Here is a 19,018-nt window from a genome sequence, read left to right on the forward strand (position 1 = left end):
CATTTGAACAGCAGAGCTGTGGTTCATAGGCAGCCACAATCTAGTCCTAGGTCATGTCCAAGTTCAAGACCTAAGTGTCAGCCACAGCCTATACTGAATGAGAACTCACTGGAGGGCACACGGATTATGAAGAGAAGTTTGTCTCTGTTTCCCACATTTCCCACACACTATCACCAAGGGCATCCCTCTACATGTTTACACCAGATGGAGCTCCCTGTTACAAAAAGCCAAATTGTTTTATTAGTAGCTGTGGTGCTTACATCCCAACAGGATACTGAGAAGGTAAAAGCAAAGGAAAAAATGGGATCAGCAATAAGCACTTTCCACTATCACAAGTCATAATCTGAAGCTATCCACAAGCTGCTCTTGGAGACCTACTTCTGACCCATCTATGTTAGTCGCCTAGGTAGGGCTCTCTTAGAAAGCCTGGAGATCAGAGCCAAGGGGTTCGAATGAAGAACAGTGTGATACATGGTAGGAAGGAAAAACAGAGCCCTGCATTCGTATTCTTACCACTGAGGTAAAAGTTTGTTAATATGTTGGCTTTCTACAAGTACTCATCTGACCAAAAAGCCAAACTAGTGAGGTTAATCAAAGTAATATCAGCCAGAATGACAATCAGGATAATATTTTGTAATAACTATGACCTGCAGGATATTTGGAAGAAATTAATACATGAAGTTTCCATACTCATTTCGTACAACTTGTAAAAATGTTAGTAAAGATAATGTCATATTAAGTCAAACCAAGGATCTTCCAGTCCAATATGCCAAGAGGGATTCATTCTGTGGCAGGACATACTGTCATTCAGATTCACACCTCCAAAAGTAATTTATTTCTGCAAATATGACTAATACCTTAACAATAAACACGGGTGTGCCAGTATTTAACCTACCTAAATAAAGATTTCTTGAATCTGCTGAGAACTTAAATCTACCATCACTTCTCATAAATATATTAGCCACCTCATAAAACTGTGCTTCATGTTTACCTGAAACTTACAGTTGAGTTAAATTAAATAAATACCTATTAAGGACTTACCTAGTGAATGGTGCCATGCAAAAACAACCAGAAACACAAGGGTGGGCAAGAAGGCTTAGCAAACTTATAATCATCCAGAGGCAACTAGAAATAGACAAAAGTAGCTACAATAATCATGGAGTAAAGGCTATTCTAGGGAAAAGTACATGTAAGTGATATATAAATTCCAAAAGAAATATCCACGAGGGAGAGTACTGGGGTTTGGGGAACATATGCATGTTTACTTAGAAATTTACATAACAGTGTTTTAACTTTGAACAAGGTGTTGCCCATACTTAGAGCCTTCACCTTTCAAGACTGAAGCTGAACCTATTCTTTTAGTTTATCTGCCTTCGGAGAACACCTACTTCCACTTTTATCACTGCATTCTTCTCTGGACGTTTTCTAGTTACATCACTTGATTTTCACTTTCCATTAAGCATGTTTCAGGATAAATAGGCATTTGAACTTGGAATATGAAAATAAGAAGTGAAATCCAGTCAGATCTAAGTCCCAAGAAAGGTAGGCCAAATTTTTAAGTTAAAAACAAATACATAATTAAAAGCAATTCTCTCGGTCTGTTGATCCTATAGAGCAGTTCTTAAAAAAAAAAAAAAAAAAAAAGAGGTTCAATTGAAAAAAGGGATTTGAAGATGGGGCAAGGAACTCCATGGAGTTCTTATCAATTATTGAGCAAAAGCATTGGCGGAGTGCTATAATCCATCCCAATGCCTGATTCTGTTGTTAACTGCTTGTGTAACTGTAGCTAATGCACGTCACGGCACAAGTTTTGGGTATAGCCAACCCACTTTCGTCATTTTCTAGGTGTGATGTTTGGCAAATTGCTGGTCCTTTTGCACTCTGTGTCCTTATTGATAGAATAGAAATAGCTTAGCAACCAGAATATAATGAGTTCAACAAATCCTATAACCTGCTGTTCTTAACAACAAGAAAAACAATAAAAGCTCTCCCTTTCTTAACTTTAAACTGAATAATTTTATGTCAGAAGTTTCGCAGTGCTTCTTAACTCTGAAATTCTGTGCCTCTGTAAAACAGAAGCTATAGTTTAAGATGACTGACACCATCTTTTGCTTATTTATTTTTGAAAAGAGGCATAACTTGGAAGACAAAAATGAGGCAGCAGGTATCACTGGAGAGAGGTGGCTCTCATAGTCTGAGCCTCATGCTCAGCTTCAGCTCTGTTCTTTACTCATTTAATCATGCCAAGCAAGTCAGAGAACCTTTCTGAAGTTAGCCTTAGAAAGGGATTGTTAATCCTTACCTCAATATGAAAACCCTTTGTGAACCTCAAAGCACTATAACATCATGAGTTCTCATTGTCTTATAATACTTTGCAAACTTAGCTGCACCATGATTCTCATGCCCATAAGCCCCCAGTTCCTCCAGAGGTGTTTCAACATTTCTGTTACAAGTACAATTAAAGCCAAATGTCAGTAAGAACAAACTTTTAAAATACGTTATTCAGATGAGATCAGGTGTGTTCAGGGGAATGTGGCTATAGATGTAAAATATATTATTCAAAATATTTACCTAATTTTTTTAAAAAAATCCAAAATCCTCTGAAATTTCTGCTTTGGATTTATTCACAATTGTTACTTATTCATTCTATTAAACTTTATGTCTATGGCAAAGTGCTTTCCAAGTGCACTCAACATCATAGAGCATTCAGATCTGTGTCTCAAGCTAATGAGAATATGTTGGGAGAGATTCTATTTCAATTTAAGATGTTTTGTTAAAATTATTCTTGAAATCCATTCACCAATATTCACTGAGTCCCTCCTACAAGAAAGACATTGAGATGGGGGCTGGAGTAAATACAAAATGAGTAAGATCAAGTTACCGACCTCAGGAAGTTGACAAACCTGATAAAGTACAAAACAGGTACACGAATGATTATTTCTGAGGATAAGATAAATGCCCTGAGAAAAATAGAAACAAAGTTTTATGAGAGAATCAAAAAAGGAAAAGATACACTTCACCTGGAGAAGAATTCCATTTGCAATTAGAAAAGTTCTTTTCAGGACAGGTCTGCCAATAACTTGCAAATCAAATATCTGAAAAGACTATAATTATAATGCAGGGTGGCCCATTTACAGAAGTCCCACTTAACATAATGTGATTTCAACAGTAATAAGATAAAGAACACATAGTTGAAGCGCATATAGATCCTCTTTCTTAAGGGACACAAAGGATTTTTCCTGCCAACTTTTTTCTTAAATGGGTCATCCTATCTAATAGGATCACGACATTTTTTTTAATAAGATAAATTTGAAGAGCTGATACAAATTTTCTGGATGAAAACGAATCGTTTTTATTTGTGTTCGTGGACGCTATGTGAAGTTCCAGGCACGCAATGCCCTCTGGCATTTCCGCGGGGGGCGGTAACTCAGCCATCAGGGCACCACAGGGTCATGCAGACCTCCAGGGAAGGAGGCGGCTCCCAAAGAGGCCCCTCTCCACGATATCTTTCTTTGGAGTCTAGTGGCCCTCTCTAAAGGCTAGGGTCCCTCACCCTTACCCCTCTGCCCTCCCCCAGCCTGGGTCTGGGTACCATTAGTGCACTGGAGCAGTAATTTCACTAAATTGTACCTTAGTGGCCCCCTATTACGAAAGGAAGTGTGAATGCTGCCAAAGCCCTTTCCTAACTGGCAATGGAATCACAGGTCAGAAAACATCTTTAGCAAGCATAAATTATTAGGCTCACTATAAAAGAGAACTGACAGATGAAACAGGCATTTCCATGAGTGAACAATACAGCTTCAATTCAAAGACTGCTGATTGGGTGTTCAGCCTTCCAGCATAAACAGCTATTCAAATTTTAAACTGTAACCAAGTGAATAAAGAGAAGGAATGCCACGGCCACCTCGGGTTCTTCAGAACAATTCAACAAGGGATGTGATATAAATAAAATGTCAACCTATAGGTTGAGTATTTCTTCTTCTTCCCAAGGGTGCTTCACAGCCCATGAAACAGAAGGTCAGTGTTTCAGACCAGAGTCTGCTCTGGAAACCTGGAGAGCCAAGTTCCCCCCACTGGCTGTCCCAGAGCCTCGCCAGGAGATGGTCACTGAGCACATCAGCCTCTCTCTCCTCCTCCCCTGTCTGTCTGAGTCGTTCCCAGCCTCCCCTTTTGTAAGATGTTATCTGTATTCATGGGGTGAGGCTGTTGAGGATGAAGTCACAAACATGTAATTATGAACCTCGGAGCAATGCAAAGCATTCTACTCATAGGAAATGTAGACACTGTCAGTTTCTTGCTGAGATGCCACAAAGGAAGAGCACCTCCCTGAGATAAACCTATACATAGGTAGCAGAATGAAAAGCATTTATCTCCACGGTTTGCCAAAAGACGCGAATCCCGGATGTTTAAAGTCTCCTAGCATTTCTCAGGATGTGATAAGAACCTAGGACCATCTGTGATCCTTGCTTGGATGTAAATATCTGGTTAAAATAGAAGCATGTAGCTGTGCATATCTGGTAACAGGAGACACATGAGTGCTTAGTGCTTGCTAAGAGAGAATGCTTGACTCTTTTACCAACAAAGTACATTTCTCACGAACGCCAAAATATTGGCCGCTTCCGTGTCAGGCTTACATTGGGTCCCCTTGAGTTTCAGAAGGTCACTAGCAGTAATTTGAGGCAGCAGTAACAAAGGATGTGAAGTGCACTTTCTTCCCTGAGCGACCTTGCCTCTGTGCCTTCTGAAGGACCTACCTACGGAGTGCTCTGCCCCCAGCCCTTGCCCCCATGAAATCAGTTTAGGTTGCTTTCCCTAAAAAGGGCACCTGTTACCGCAGAAACACTTGCTCATCAGTGGTTGCTTTCAGGTTAATTTTTCAGTAGTTTCCAACGCAAGCTGGGAAGTCTTCCAACACTGAGGATATCCATCCAGAGAGCTCTCAGGTCAGTGGAGAGCTCTGATTGCTTTTAATGTGTTTTAATCAGAGCACACAAATAGCTTCGTTTACATTGAAGATCTAGCAAAGTTAAGTTTTGTAATTTATATGTATTGTTTTCCATTTCGATATATTTGCATCAGGTCATAATTACTGAAAGCCTAGAAGTCACTATGAAAAAATCTGTTTGGGATGATGTTTCTTTACATTGACTGCAATTATACAAACAAATGGGCCTTCCTGCCCTAAAGAACTACTTTCCAAATTCCTTGCCTCCTGGAACATGCTGGTAACAGTGCTTTTAGATGCCAAGGACAGAGTCCTTAAAAATAAAGAAGTTCTACTGATGAGAAGAACTACTCTAAAATGTGCCATGAAATGAGACTAATGACTTTAAGAAAATTGCACATATGTGCCACTAGGTATGCCTTTGATAACCTCAGGTTGAGTTCTCATTCATGTAGTGTCCTCCCCATAACTACCGTTTAAATAAGGGTACTGTTTGACCCATGTGATTTTAGGTAAGAGTATTTCCATGACCACCATCTAGCACTACTATAGAGAAACACAATGTGTAAGAGCATGTTGTTATCAAAAATAACTCTGCCAAGATAGTAGACATGCCTGTGTCATAATGTTGTCTAGAAACTGAACATCTCATGCAACCTGCCATCAACTGGAATGTGCTAAGCCTCCATCCAGTTACTGGGTTGTTGGCATATGTATTTTACTGACCAATGATTATCAATTTCCATAGCAATATTCCAAAGGATTCAAGTTGGCTTAGTTTTCCATACTCCAATCCAGTGATTTTGTTGTTACACTACAGCATATGGCAAGAAATATTCTTCCCTTTTTGTGATAGGAGGGTGCTTTATCAGATATTTTTCTGGGGATGCCTGGGTGGCTCAGTCAGTTAAGCATCCAAACTATTGATTTCGGCTTGGGTCATGATCTCACGGTTCGTGGGATCAAGCCCTGCATCCGGCTCTACACTGACAGTGTGGAGCCTGCTTGGGAGTCTCTCTTTCTCTTCTCTCTCTGCCCCTCCCTCTGCTCACTCACACTTTCTCTCCAAAAAAAATAATACTGATAAACTTAAAAATTTTTTTCTTCTGTTCTAATATATCTGAGTGAAGCAAGTTCATATATAGCCTGATTCAGGAAGTTTTCAGAGAAAACCTGTATATTGTCACCCACTAGTTATCTTACTACTGTCTTTATAGGCAAGGCAATTATGAGATGAATTGTATAACTAGATATAACCCCAATGATAAAAACCTTGATAAAAGCAGTAATCTTCAAACCTGCTACTTTTACTCTGTAAGTCCTAAAACATTTGCATCTCCTCTAGATAGATCTTTGTTCATGATATTACAAACTTCCATTGTGCCACATGTATTCCTTTATCATAACAATCTCTAGCTTGTGATCACATGTATTCAATATTTGTCTTTTATCTTAATCAGTGATTCTCAACTCTGGGTGCACATTTTAAAATTCTGGGAGCTTTTGAAAAATACTTTATAATAATTTAAAGGCCAATAAAAACTGAATCGCCATGTGTTTGTGCAAATGTTGAGGGCAGGGGAGGAAGACTTCTGTTGTCTTTTTTTCATTTCCAAGGTGATTTTCACACTCAGCTAGAGACAAAAACCACTGCCCAATATTGTTAGCTCTGAAGAAAAGGACTTCTTCCATATCTCGATTCTTGGAAAATAAGAGTACTCAAAAATTCACGTTAAATAAATAAATGAATATCACACTATTATCATGCACAACACATTCCTTTGTCAACAGCAGAAGCATGAATTTTAAGAACCTCCCATATTTAAAACTAACCTTGGACAACTGGCCTCTGAGTGTTATTTCTGATGAAGCAGAAGTTGATGAAATTATGTACGATGAGTTATATGATGTTACTTCAGGTCTTCCTTTTTAAGCTTCAATTGTCACTCTGCAGTGTCCTCAGCTGCAGAATGCCATCCAGCACTGTTACATCAGCAACTCCCCACCCCTGGAGTACACAGCAGAAGGCGTGCTTCTGGAGTACACAGGCAGAAGACGTACACTAGAGGGTAATCTGTACACTCTTCCCACACCTCCCCTACCTTTTCAGGTCCATGAGCACAGAGCTCCACATGAATGAAACTTGCTGCATTAGCAAAAGGAACGTTGACTTTTTCATTCCTTCATATCACAAGGTGTTAAAATTATTGATTTCCTACTTAGAATATAAAGACATATGCATATCTACAGTTAGTGACATTCCTGATCCATCCAGATTATGGGTCTGGTGGAAGCAGCAAGTGAGATGTTCTTGAAGGGCAGTATCTTCCCACCTTAATATCAAAGTCAAAAATACACACCTGAAGTGATTTCTGTAAAATTCAGGACAGTGATTACTTCTGGGGGAAGGAAGAGGTAAGATTAGAAAAAGGCACATACAGGGAAGGTGGCTGAAAGAATTCTAGTTTTGGCCTGGGTGGGGAGTGGTTATAAGATTTTCACTTGAAATAAGCCATTAAGCTACACATTCATCTGGTAGGTTTTTCTGGCTCTGTGTTTTATTTTATAATAATATAAAATTTAAAATTAAATTGCATTAATAGTCAACAGATAGTTTAAACCAATTTTAATTTAAAATAATTCATCTCACTGTAAAAGGTAAAATATAAGTATATGAAGCATCAAAAACTATATCTGAATTCAACTTGTCTTTTACATCTATTTACATATTCGTTCTTACCACTGGTTGGATTATTGAGCGCTTGAAGTGTGTTCTTCCCTCCTTTCTCAGGCGTCAAGTGGAGTTCCCTTCAATTCAACTGTGGGTTCAGAGGGTAAGTTTATACTTTCTCAGTAGAAACCATCTGGGTTTCTACCAGTGACTTTTATCACGTGCCTGCTCTGCCTTCTCCTTTCCAGACAGAAGAGTGCAAGCTTTTCCACCTATCATCACAGGAAAGAACCCCCAGACCCTTAAGCACCTTAGTTCTCTTCTTTAGTCCTATAGATTTAGTTGGGGATATAGAATTCAAGAATAGTTTAAGTTGTTTTTCCCAGCTTTATATATCTTCCACCATCTTTTTCCTCCTAAGTAAAACTTTAGTTATAATTATGGAGTAATTCAGGTGGCTCTTTTTTATTTCTCCCCAATTCCTTGATTTCTCCTTGAGTCTCTTTTGTGTCTGTCAGTCAGTTGACATTTCCTGAACATCCAAGTCTGTGCTTTGTGAATTTCGCCAATTTCTCAGAGTGATTCTGACGTCTCTGGGTTTTCTTCTTATTTTATACTTTTACAGTTCCTCTCTCTCCTCTCTTGGTAAATATGTCTTCCAACCCCTCCTTTTCCTCCCACTGTTTCCTGAAGGAATTAATGAATATCTATATACTTTCTTTGTTAGTCTTCCATCCTCATACCTACTTCTCACCCCTGCCACAGCTAACATATTTCCTGAAGTAAATTGGATTACTCACTGCATCCAATTGTCATTGACAGACATTCAAGTTCATATCCCCTCAAGCCTGCTTTAGTTTATTAGCTTGAATTCTAACTTTTAGGATTCTATTTGACAAAGAATATATTTAAATCCTTATTGAGGATAATAATCCTAATAATAATTCCTACTCAAAGCATATTTCACTCATGAAGTGTGTGTATTTTCTAAATTAAAAATATGCATTAATCTTCTTAATCCTCCAGTGAGCCAAGAAGAAAGTATAATTATTCCCATTTTGCATATGTAATCACTGAGGTAAAACAATGCATATTTCCCTAGTGGCTAAACAGAACAGGAAGGAAATAAGTACCTGACTCAAGTTATCAGGTGGGCCACAAAGAAAAAATTTCATGAAAAGTCAAGAAAATCCAGATGAACCCTCTGTGCCAATGACTTACCAGTGCCTCCCTTGAAATGATTATAGTGAATATTTATTCAGAAAATTCTAAGATAGCTCATGTATGTCATGCTACCCTGAATAGGAAATGTCAAAAGACAGGGAATAAGAGAAATGCCAGGAAGAACATGACCCACAGAGATGATTAATATGGAGTTTGCCCATTGAGATACAAAATTTAAATGAGTATCTTTGACTTAATGCAACCTGAGGATGAAGAATCCCTGGAGATTCTTCTAAGACCCGAAACAGTGCCTTTCCAGAGTTCAGAGACCTGACTGAACTTTCTCTCACCCTCTTTCTCCTTATACAATGCTGTCCCTGCCTTGGGAAGCTCTATCACATGAGGAGAAATGAAAAATCACTTTAAACTTCATTCATACAGGAGAACTGGAGGGAAATAGAATGATTCCCCAAACATGTCTGTGACATCACAGGCACAGTAAGTGTAGAATTGTTGGAGTGAGTAGAAAACAAAAAATCACAAATTGTAATTTCGATCTTCAACAGTTTTGGATACAGTTTCTGGCCATTACAATACTTAACATATAAACAGGAAGCCTACAGAAAAATCTCTTCCTGAGGGCGAAAATGCCATTAGATTTGTTTCTTGCTTGCTAGATCAATTCAATAACATTAAGTGCTTTTTTTTAATAGACCAGTGTGTTTACCCCTTAGTTAAAGCAGGTGATCCTATTCAACTAGAATTTCCTTATATCCAAATACCAATTCATAGCACCAGATCTGCTCATGGTTCTGCTGATGAACAGTAGGTCATCGTCCACAGTTATAGGTTGCCTCCATTGTAACTCTTATTTCCCATATTTCTTATTAGGATTTTATTACTATTGCTATTATTATACACTCAGGTGTATGAGTGGAGTCCTTGTAGTTTTATTTCTTTTTCACTTTTAGGAGGAATTCATCCCACCTTTAACCTTCTCCTTCTTACTATCTTTGAAATCACAATGATGAGCAATCTTTCTTAAGGAATGAAGGGAACTTTGAGAGTTACTCCCATGTAGCACACACTTCTTGTACAAATTAAGATGTTATTCTTCTGAGTTCCTGTCAGCTTACGAGACCCACTAATAAAAATCCAGATAGTCAATAAAACATTGCTTTGCTGGACTTTTTCAGAAAACTATGCTCCACTGTGATAAATTAAAAAACCCAGCTGAGGAGGCAGAACTTTTAGGCAACAGGATAAGTGTCTAGGAGCTATAGAAGATTCCCCTGAAGAAAGCTTCAAGCCAATAGTTGCAGGTGCACAATAAGGGTATTGAGTAGACAAATAGATTCAGAGTCACTGCTATGTTCCATTTCCTAACCCCTAACCCCATTCTCAGAACTGTAAAAGAAAACAAAACAACCCTTTGGTCCTAATAACTATACCAGGTGCCATAACATCGATACAAAGATGTTAAGATTTTTTTTTGACACTGGATTGGTTGGGATGAAAAAGAGCCAGGCCCACTGTGCATATGCATATTATGCTAACATGTACATCTATGATGAGGAAATAAAAGAAAAAGAGTTGTAGAATTATTCTTTTATGTCTGACAGGGTACTATTTCATTATTTTTATATTGAGATATCATCTGACCTCCATCCCAAATATAGGTGTTCATAGCTTTTTGCTATGAACATGGAAAACCATTTGTGCTGACAGGCTGATCATATTCTCAAAAGGTCAGGATCTGCTGTAAATGTGCTTTTCCTTCATCATTTTGTCATTTTTATGGAGTCTTTTCAAATTTTGTGTCAACATATGTGTTCCTCACATCTGGGTTGACATCTCACTTCAAAAGTGTGTTTTATCCCTGTTGCTTCAAATGCATGAAATTAGATAACCCATTTTTAATAAGTAAAAATAATTTTATGAAGAGAAGTATCTATAGTATTGAAAATGTGTCAACACACTGATAACTGTTTTCCCTTGATGTATATCTGGAAGTTCTCTCCAAATTTAGTGTGGTAGAAATGGACAGATATCATTAATCTTTGGAGAGGCAAAAATGGTCAAATATTATTAATTTCCTTTACTACACAGAGCCACATGAAGTTTCTTCCAAAAGAGCCATTTGAGGATGAAAGTTAACTCTTCTCATTCTCAGTTAAGGCTATTTCATTTTGAATCACTGCCTAAGGAGCATAATGTTGGAGCATAGGTTAGTACAGGTTCAAGTTGTGACACAATCTCTCCCTCTAGTTTTGGTTCAGGAAAGTAGATGGAAAGGAAAAGGGATTTGATGTCTGATTGAATTGGGGACCAGAGAAGAAGAAGGAGGAATCAATTAACTCTCCTCTCCCCTTGTTGTTCTTGAATTCCATAACCTTCTATCCCAAACCATTTGTTCTTCCCACTTCCCAACAATGGCTTCTTTATTCCATTTCTAATCTTCAATTTGTCAACCTAGAACACTACAAATATCAATAATACAATTCAAAACCTACTTCCTGTGGGAAGACTGCTGGTTATTCCTTCCATGCAAATAAAAGCACTCTAGCATTTTCCTCCAGTTTTCATATACAGCCAAGAGTACCTCAAAGCTGGAAGGGATCTTTGAGATCCTCTAAACCAGGTCTGGATTTTTAAAAAGAGGACAGAGAGGTTCAGATAAAATGATTCCCCAAATTCATACACTATAATGCAACTCCTCTGACTCTGCCTTCAGTGATTTGTTTTGTTTGTTTGTTTGTTTGTTTGTTTAATGCAAATGATTTATCCCAGTGAGATTTCTATTGTCATTGTTGTTTTTGTTTTGATGACAGTGAGAATTGCCATCATTTCTATGCTGGAGGGTTGTTAGTGATCCCACTCAGGAACAAGGGTGGAGGAGGGGCCATCAGATCCTGAAGACCCTTGCCTGGCCCAAGTTCCATACAGACTGAATAGTGACCAGAGCCCTCTCTGAAGGAAGACATGGGGTGTTGATGACTATATTTGCTTGACAGGGAACCACAGGTTCTATGTTTTAAAAATATCCCTACCTTAACAAAGTCAAGGATATAAAAGCACCATTCAGATTTTCAGTATTCAAAGCTTCATTGTCAAAAAGTTTTACTACTGAAGCTAAAATTATTTTCTGTCATTGCTCTTGAAATAAAAGCAAGAGAGGATTTTTGAACTAGATCATTTTGTCCAACTTCTCCTAAAACAATAGTTGCTTTTTCCCATTCTGCTTAAGCTTGCTATTTTAACAAGTTGACAATTTCCAAATGCCTAAAATGAATTCTTTTAATGGCTTCAGCCATAAAATCTCATGTCCATATCCTTAAGTTACAACTCAGAAAATCAAGACACCATCCTCACAAATACCCACTTCCCAGCTCAAAATGGGAATGTCAAAACCAAACCCTAGAGCATTCTTGCTCCCCTTGGAGGTTCCAAAACAAAGCTATTCCTCCCAAATAGAAGAATGCTTTGATGGCCTCACAACCTCAAGGCCAGACAGGAAGGTCTAACCTAGATTTTTCTAAATGAAATATTACCATTATCTTCGTAAAAACTCAAGCCATGTCTCCCATGTTACCCTGATAAAAAGCTTATATGGATAGCAAAGTAGAATTCTGGACTATACTTTCTGTTTGGTTATTCTGTCAGCCCTCAACTTAATTATTTGTCTGCATACTATTCCAGTTATCATATGTTCCCCAAGCAGTAATTAATAACATCTGCCATACATGGTGTTTCAGGCTGCTATGGGCTGCATATTTGCATCCCTTCAAAGTTTATATATTGAAATTCTAACTTCCAGGGTAATGGTATTCGGGGGTGGGGTGTTTGGGAGGTAATTTGGAATAGGTGGAATTAGTGACCTTAAAAACAGAGGAAAACAGAAATATCTCTCTCTGTCTCTCTCTCTCTCTCTCTCTCTCTCTGTCTCTCCACATGCATACACTGAGGAAAGGTCATGCGAGCACACAAGAAGGCAGCATGTCTACCAACCAGGAAGAGAGCTGTCACTAGGAACCAAATCTGCTGGGATACAATCTTGAAATCCCCAGACTTCAGAACTGTAAAGATAAATTTCAGCTGTTTAAGCCACCCAGTCTCTGGTATTTTGCTACAGCAACCTGAGCTAAGACACAGACACTATACTAAATATTTTGCACTCAGTATCTTATTTAAAATTTAGACAAATTCCAATAGGAGACACATTTTCCCCATTTTACAAATGGGAAAACTATGTCTTAGATTAAATAGTTCTTCAACCTGAAGAATGTAAAGTGGCAAAGCTGGATTTCAAATATGCTTAACCCTGAATCATGCTGCATAGTACATAGTAGACATCAAATAATTGAATACCTCTTACTTCTTCTACTTCAGCACTTTAAAAGTGTCCATTTATACATATATCTTCATCACACATCTAGAAGTTCTTTGAGGGCCAATATTATTGTATTCTCATTGTCTAACACATAGCCGGTGCTCACTAGAAGAAAGAAGGAGAGGAGAGGAGAGGAGAGGAGAGGAGAGGAGAGGAGAGGAGAGGAGAGGAGAAGGGAGGGGAGAGGAGGAGAGGGGAGGGGAGGGGAGGGGAGGGGATAAGACAAGAGGAGAGGAGAACAGAGGAGAGGGGAGGGGAGGGAAGGAGACTAAAGGAAAGGAGAGGGAAGGAAAGGAATGGGAGAGAGAGAGAGAGAGAGAGAGAGAGAGAAAGAAAGAAAGAAAGAAAGAAAGAAAGAAAGAAAGAAAGAAAAGAAAAAATGGTGTATGTGAATCCATAATCAGTAGGTATATTAGTTTACTAGGACTGCCATAACAAAGTACTACAAACTGGATGGTTTAAATGACTGAAATATATCAGCGCATAGTTCTGTAGACAAAAAGTCTGAAATCAAGGTATCATCAGGGGCAGTACTATTCCAAACCTCTTACCTAGGCCTGTAGGTAGATGGCCAGCATCTCCCTATGTCTCTCCACAATGTCTTCCCTCCATGTATATTTCTGTGTCTAAATTTCTCCTTTTGTAAGAGTACCAATCATACTGGATTAGGGCTCAACCTAATGACCTCATTTTAAATTGATTACCTCTGTAAAGACCCTATTTCCAAATAAGTTCACGTTTTGAGATACCAGAAGTCAAGACTTCCACATACAGATTTGGAGGGAATCACAATTCATCTCATGACCATGGTAATATAGATGTTCTCCATATAAGGCACAGCTGGCCACAACACAACCCTGCCTTTTGAGGGATATGGGAGGCATGTGCAGGAATCTCTATGCCTGAGACATGGCCTAATCTCACAACAAAAGAGCTAACAATTGAATCTGTTACATGATGGCTCAACTTATTTGTGTGAGACTCTATCCCTCCGGCAGGCAAGCTATAAACTGAACTACAGACAATTTTAAAGCATCATTTTTTTTAAGTAGTCTTCAAGCCCAGCATGGAACCCAACACAGCACTCGATCTCACGACCCTGAGATCAAGACCTGAGCTGAGATCAAGACTCAGACATGCAACAGACTGAGCCATCCAGGCACTCTTAGCGCATCATTATTCTATTCAGTCCTACATAACCCCTTCTGGATTTAAGCTGGCTCCCAAAATCTGATAGAAATGGTTATAGGTATTTTCTGTTTCTCAATTACTGTATCCAGGTCTTCATTTGACTTGAAAATATAAATTCCACTCACAGGACATCTGAGGATGTCACAGGACAGCGACTTCTGAGCTGAGCAGGGAAAAATCTGCCTACCCCACATGCTCAGTCATGATCTCCTCTAGGCCTTTTTGTGCCCTTAAATGAAGTAAATATCTCTGGACCATTTATTGACCCCAACTTTCAGCAAAGAGTATTTTTTATCTCCTTACAACTGCACTTCTTTGTGGTAAAGAGAAAATCTACCTCAATGTTCCCTAAGTTCCCAGAGCAATGGAAGAGAAAAAGATGCACAGGATTCCTGTGCTGAGCTCCAGGCTCAGTCACACACCAGTGATGTCACCGTGCACACTCACCATGTAGGTACACACACAGTCTCCACCTCCTCTCGTTTCACATTGGAGTGGAAAGAAGGCCACATAAGACCAGGGATTTATACCCTCTCTGTCCCTCTGATCACTGCTTTCATTTGCTTTCTTCACTTGTGCCTTTGGAGAGTGCTAAGTACACGGTGCATGTTTCCTCTGTAGGTGTTTGACAAGCCACAACCTTAAGGTTTCACGTGATTGTGATCTCATCAACTCTTCCAGAAATTGGCTTCATTCCCCAGTTGATCTTACTGTTAAATTTTTCTCCACTCTTTGAAACACTTCTTGTTCAAATTTAAATCCATTATTTCTCTTCTTATCTCTGCTAACTAATGAGAGTGGTTTCTTCTCCTTTGGGGAACTACCAAGGTGTGTGTAACTGCATTCACATTTTCATGTGTGTTTTCTCTCACACTTGTAGAGGTTATCAACAATTCTGAAGAAGAAAACCTTGCTTTAATTAAAGAATATACACAATTTCATTCTTTCCCAGAACCTCCTTGCATATTTACTTTCCATAATATTTGTCTCCTTAGAGGAATGCAGAAGTAAATGGAAAAGATGTTTCTCAGATACTGTTTAAAACATGCAGTCTATTATCAAAACTACTATCAAAAGTCCACTAATGGGTAACTTGATTGTGGAAACTGAAGTAACCTAGCCTACATGGAGATTATCTGACTACTTATAACTTTCCAGAATAAAGTATTCTCCCCAATTCTAATTTCTTTAATAAATTACTATAATTTGATCCACCATTTATGTGATATGTGATAAACAGAGAAGAGTCCCTCCTCTGAACTGTCAGTGATTTTAACAGACAAAATCAAGGTTTTTTACTTTTTTGTTTTTCTAAGTAATCTCTACACCCAACACAAGGCTCGAAACCACAACCCCAAGATCGAGAGTCACATGCTCTACCAACTAAGCCAGCCAGGTGCCCCTTAAAAGACAGAAATAATAAGAAATAGTAAGAAATAATCACACTGCTTATGAAAAAATACACCTAACCAACTAACAAGTATTTATCACGAATTTACTGGGTATATAATATGACAAGACACAAATAGGGATATAACAAAAATATGTTTTCCTTTCCCATTCCCTTAATCCCAGAACAATCTCCCATGAGAGAAATATGGCTGTCATCCTCTTCCTGATCCTCAATTTTTTTACCCTATTCCCCCCAAATCAATCATTATATCATGTGATTACATCCTAACCCCTATGAGGCTCCTTCTAGCAAAAGATAAACACCATGCTTCTTTCCCCACACAGTAAATCTACTGCTTTCTTGCCATCACTGGGCAAATTTGAAGTAAGTCAGTACTTACCATTGCCCCAACCCCACTTGCTCCTGACGTAGACCAGGCCTCCATCTCCTTCTCAATACACTCATTTCCATAACCAGCCAACTTCATGAGCTACTTCAGTGACCTTCACTACTCCACCCTGAACTCTACTGATACATAGACCTCCTCACTGGTAATTCTACAACAGCATTCTTCAGAAAAAGAACAAGCACCCTTGAGAGCATATTAACAGTTTTCCAAAGATTACACAACCAAGTATGGTTTCAAAGGAGTCATTTTCCAGATCCTCACCTTCCATTTATGTTCTTTCACAAAACTGATCTAAGAATGGTTTTAGAAGGAGGGAATTATACAGTTCTCCTTTCTTATTCCATGCTTTTCAGTTTCTCATTTGTCCTTTTCCCACATAAACAGATACATACTTAAATACATAGGTAGACAGGTAAATGAAATATCTCTCATTCCAAATTTTACTATATTGTACTACTTTAAGACATTTAAAACTTTCCAAGGCCCCAAAGAAAAAAAAAATTAAAATATGGGTACTAAAGCCACGTTTAATTAAGACTTCAAAAATCTTTGCTAGGCTTCATATTTTTCTCTGTCTTTATACACATTTTTCCTAAGAGCCAAGTATGGCATAAAAACAGGAGGTTTTGGCATTGGTAGAGATGCAATGGATCTGGATGTTTTATACAGTACCGTAAAGGCAGTGATAATGAGTTTAAGAACTTCATCTCCAGAGGAGCCAAGATGGCCGAACAGCATGGAAGGTTTTTTGTGTGTCTCGCAGCCATGAAATGCAGCCAGATCAACACTAAACCATCCTGCACACCTAGAAAACTGATTTCAGGATTAACACAACAATCTGCACAACCTGAACCACAGAACTCCACCGGTATGCAGCATGGAGAGGCTAACTGGAGAAGAAAGGAGCCGCAGAGGGCAGGGAGCTGTTTTTGCTTGTGGAGAGAGGATGGAAATGGGGGGAGAGTACCGGAAAAGCACCCCACCCCCGCCAAAAGCAGCTGGAGAGAAAGTGGAAAAGTGGAAACAGCCACAGGGACTGAACAAAAGAGAAAGGAGAAAGGAAAAAGGAAAGGGTTTAAATTCTATTAAGATTCTATAAACAAAGGGAGTATGGAGTCTGAAACTCTATAGCTTGATAATTGGTAGGGCTCTCATGAGAAGGGTGAATCCCCAGGAGCAGAGTGAAGTCTGGGGGTCCTTGGGCCACAGGGAGAGGCAGTTCCCCTGCTGGGAGGACATTTGGTAGAGGCTGTGTGGCCCCCCCACAGGCGAAGGCCCCAGTGGACCCTGAAGAACAACTACATTCACTGGTACTGGAACAAGGTCATAGAGGGTGAACTCTGGTACCAGATGTATGAGGTGATTTGCCACAATCCCTGAAATGCTGTTGCTACACGATTGCGTGAACTTTTTCTGGGGTGGGCTGACACCCAGCAGCAGTCTCTGGGCTTCAGTAGCAGCACAGTCTCACTAACATTCGTGGGTATGGCTGGCACCTGGCCATTGCTCAGTGAGAACCTCCTGCAAAGGGGCAGAATGGGTCAAAGCTGCAGTCCCTCAGAAGCAAGGGGTCAGATAAACAACCAAATATGAAATAAAAGTCAGGAGGGAGGTGCCGCCTGGCAACCTGACAGCTTGGTCATAGACAGTGTAAAAGCACAGAGCAGGGAGAAACCAGAAACAGAGGATGGGTGTGCAATTGCTGATTGGGAAAAACAGAGTTCCGGATACTAGAGACTGGGTAGCTGGGTGATGCCATTTTCACCCCTCCTGTGTATGCACACACATACCTAAAAGTGCCACAACAATCCACCCCAGTAAGCTAGGCAGCGCCATCTAGTGGAGAATGGAGCTGTTACACTAAACCCTGCCCAACTGGGCCAACCTTGCTCTTCAGGAACACCACAATTCTCTCTGCCTGCTTAGTTTACAGACTATAAAGTGATTCATAGTTTGACTTTTAGGGGAAATGATGTATTTTCAATCGTATTTCAGTCTGTTTGCTGGTCCATCTATTCAATTGTCTTTTTTTTTTCTTTTCATTTATTTTTCTGAAATATAGAAAGAAAAATTTATTCTTATTTTCAATTTTTATTAAAAATATTTTTCTTTAATTTTTTCTTCTATATTGTTTGCTTTTTTATAAACTTTTCAAATTGTATTTTACTTCCATCATTTGATTTGATTTGATTGTATTCAATTTTTCAAATTTTCAAACATTTTTCCTTTTTTGTTGCAGTTATTTCCCCTTTTTTCCTCTAATCTGTCAAGCCCCTTTCAACACCCAGACCAAAACACACCTGGGATCTAGTTTCATTGATTTGATTCTGTGTGTGTGTGTGTGTGTGTGTGTGTGTGTGTTCAATTTTTTAATTTTAATTTTTTTAACCTCATTAATTCTTTTTCTTCCTTCAAAATGATGAAATGAAGGAATTCACCCCAAAAGAAAGAGCACAAAGGAACGACAGCCAGGGACTTAATTAACAGAGATACGAGCTTGATGTCTGAACCAGAATCTAGAATCACGATAATAAGAATACTAGCTGGGGTTGAAAATAGATTAGAATCCCTTTCTGCAGAGATAAAAAAAAGTAAAAGCTAGTCAGGATGAAATAAAAATGCTATAACTGAGCTGCAATCTCAAATAGATGCCATAGTGGCAAGGATGTATGAGGCAGAGCAGCGAATCAGCAATATAGAGGACAAACTTATGGAGAATAATGGAGCACAAAAAAAGAGGGAGACTAAGGCAAAAGAGCACGACTTAACAGCCAGCAAGGCTTTCATTCTAAATAGAAGTAGAGATTACAAGTTCCCCAGACAAACAAAAATTAAAGAAGTCTATGACCACAAAA

The sequence above is a fragment of the Panthera uncia genome (assembly GCF_023721935.1).
Source record: "Panthera uncia isolate 11264 chromosome A1 unlocalized genomic scaffold, Puncia_PCG_1.0 HiC_scaffold_17, whole genome shotgun sequence".
Taxonomy (NCBI): domain Eukaryota; kingdom Metazoa; phylum Chordata; class Mammalia; order Carnivora; family Felidae; genus Panthera; species Panthera uncia.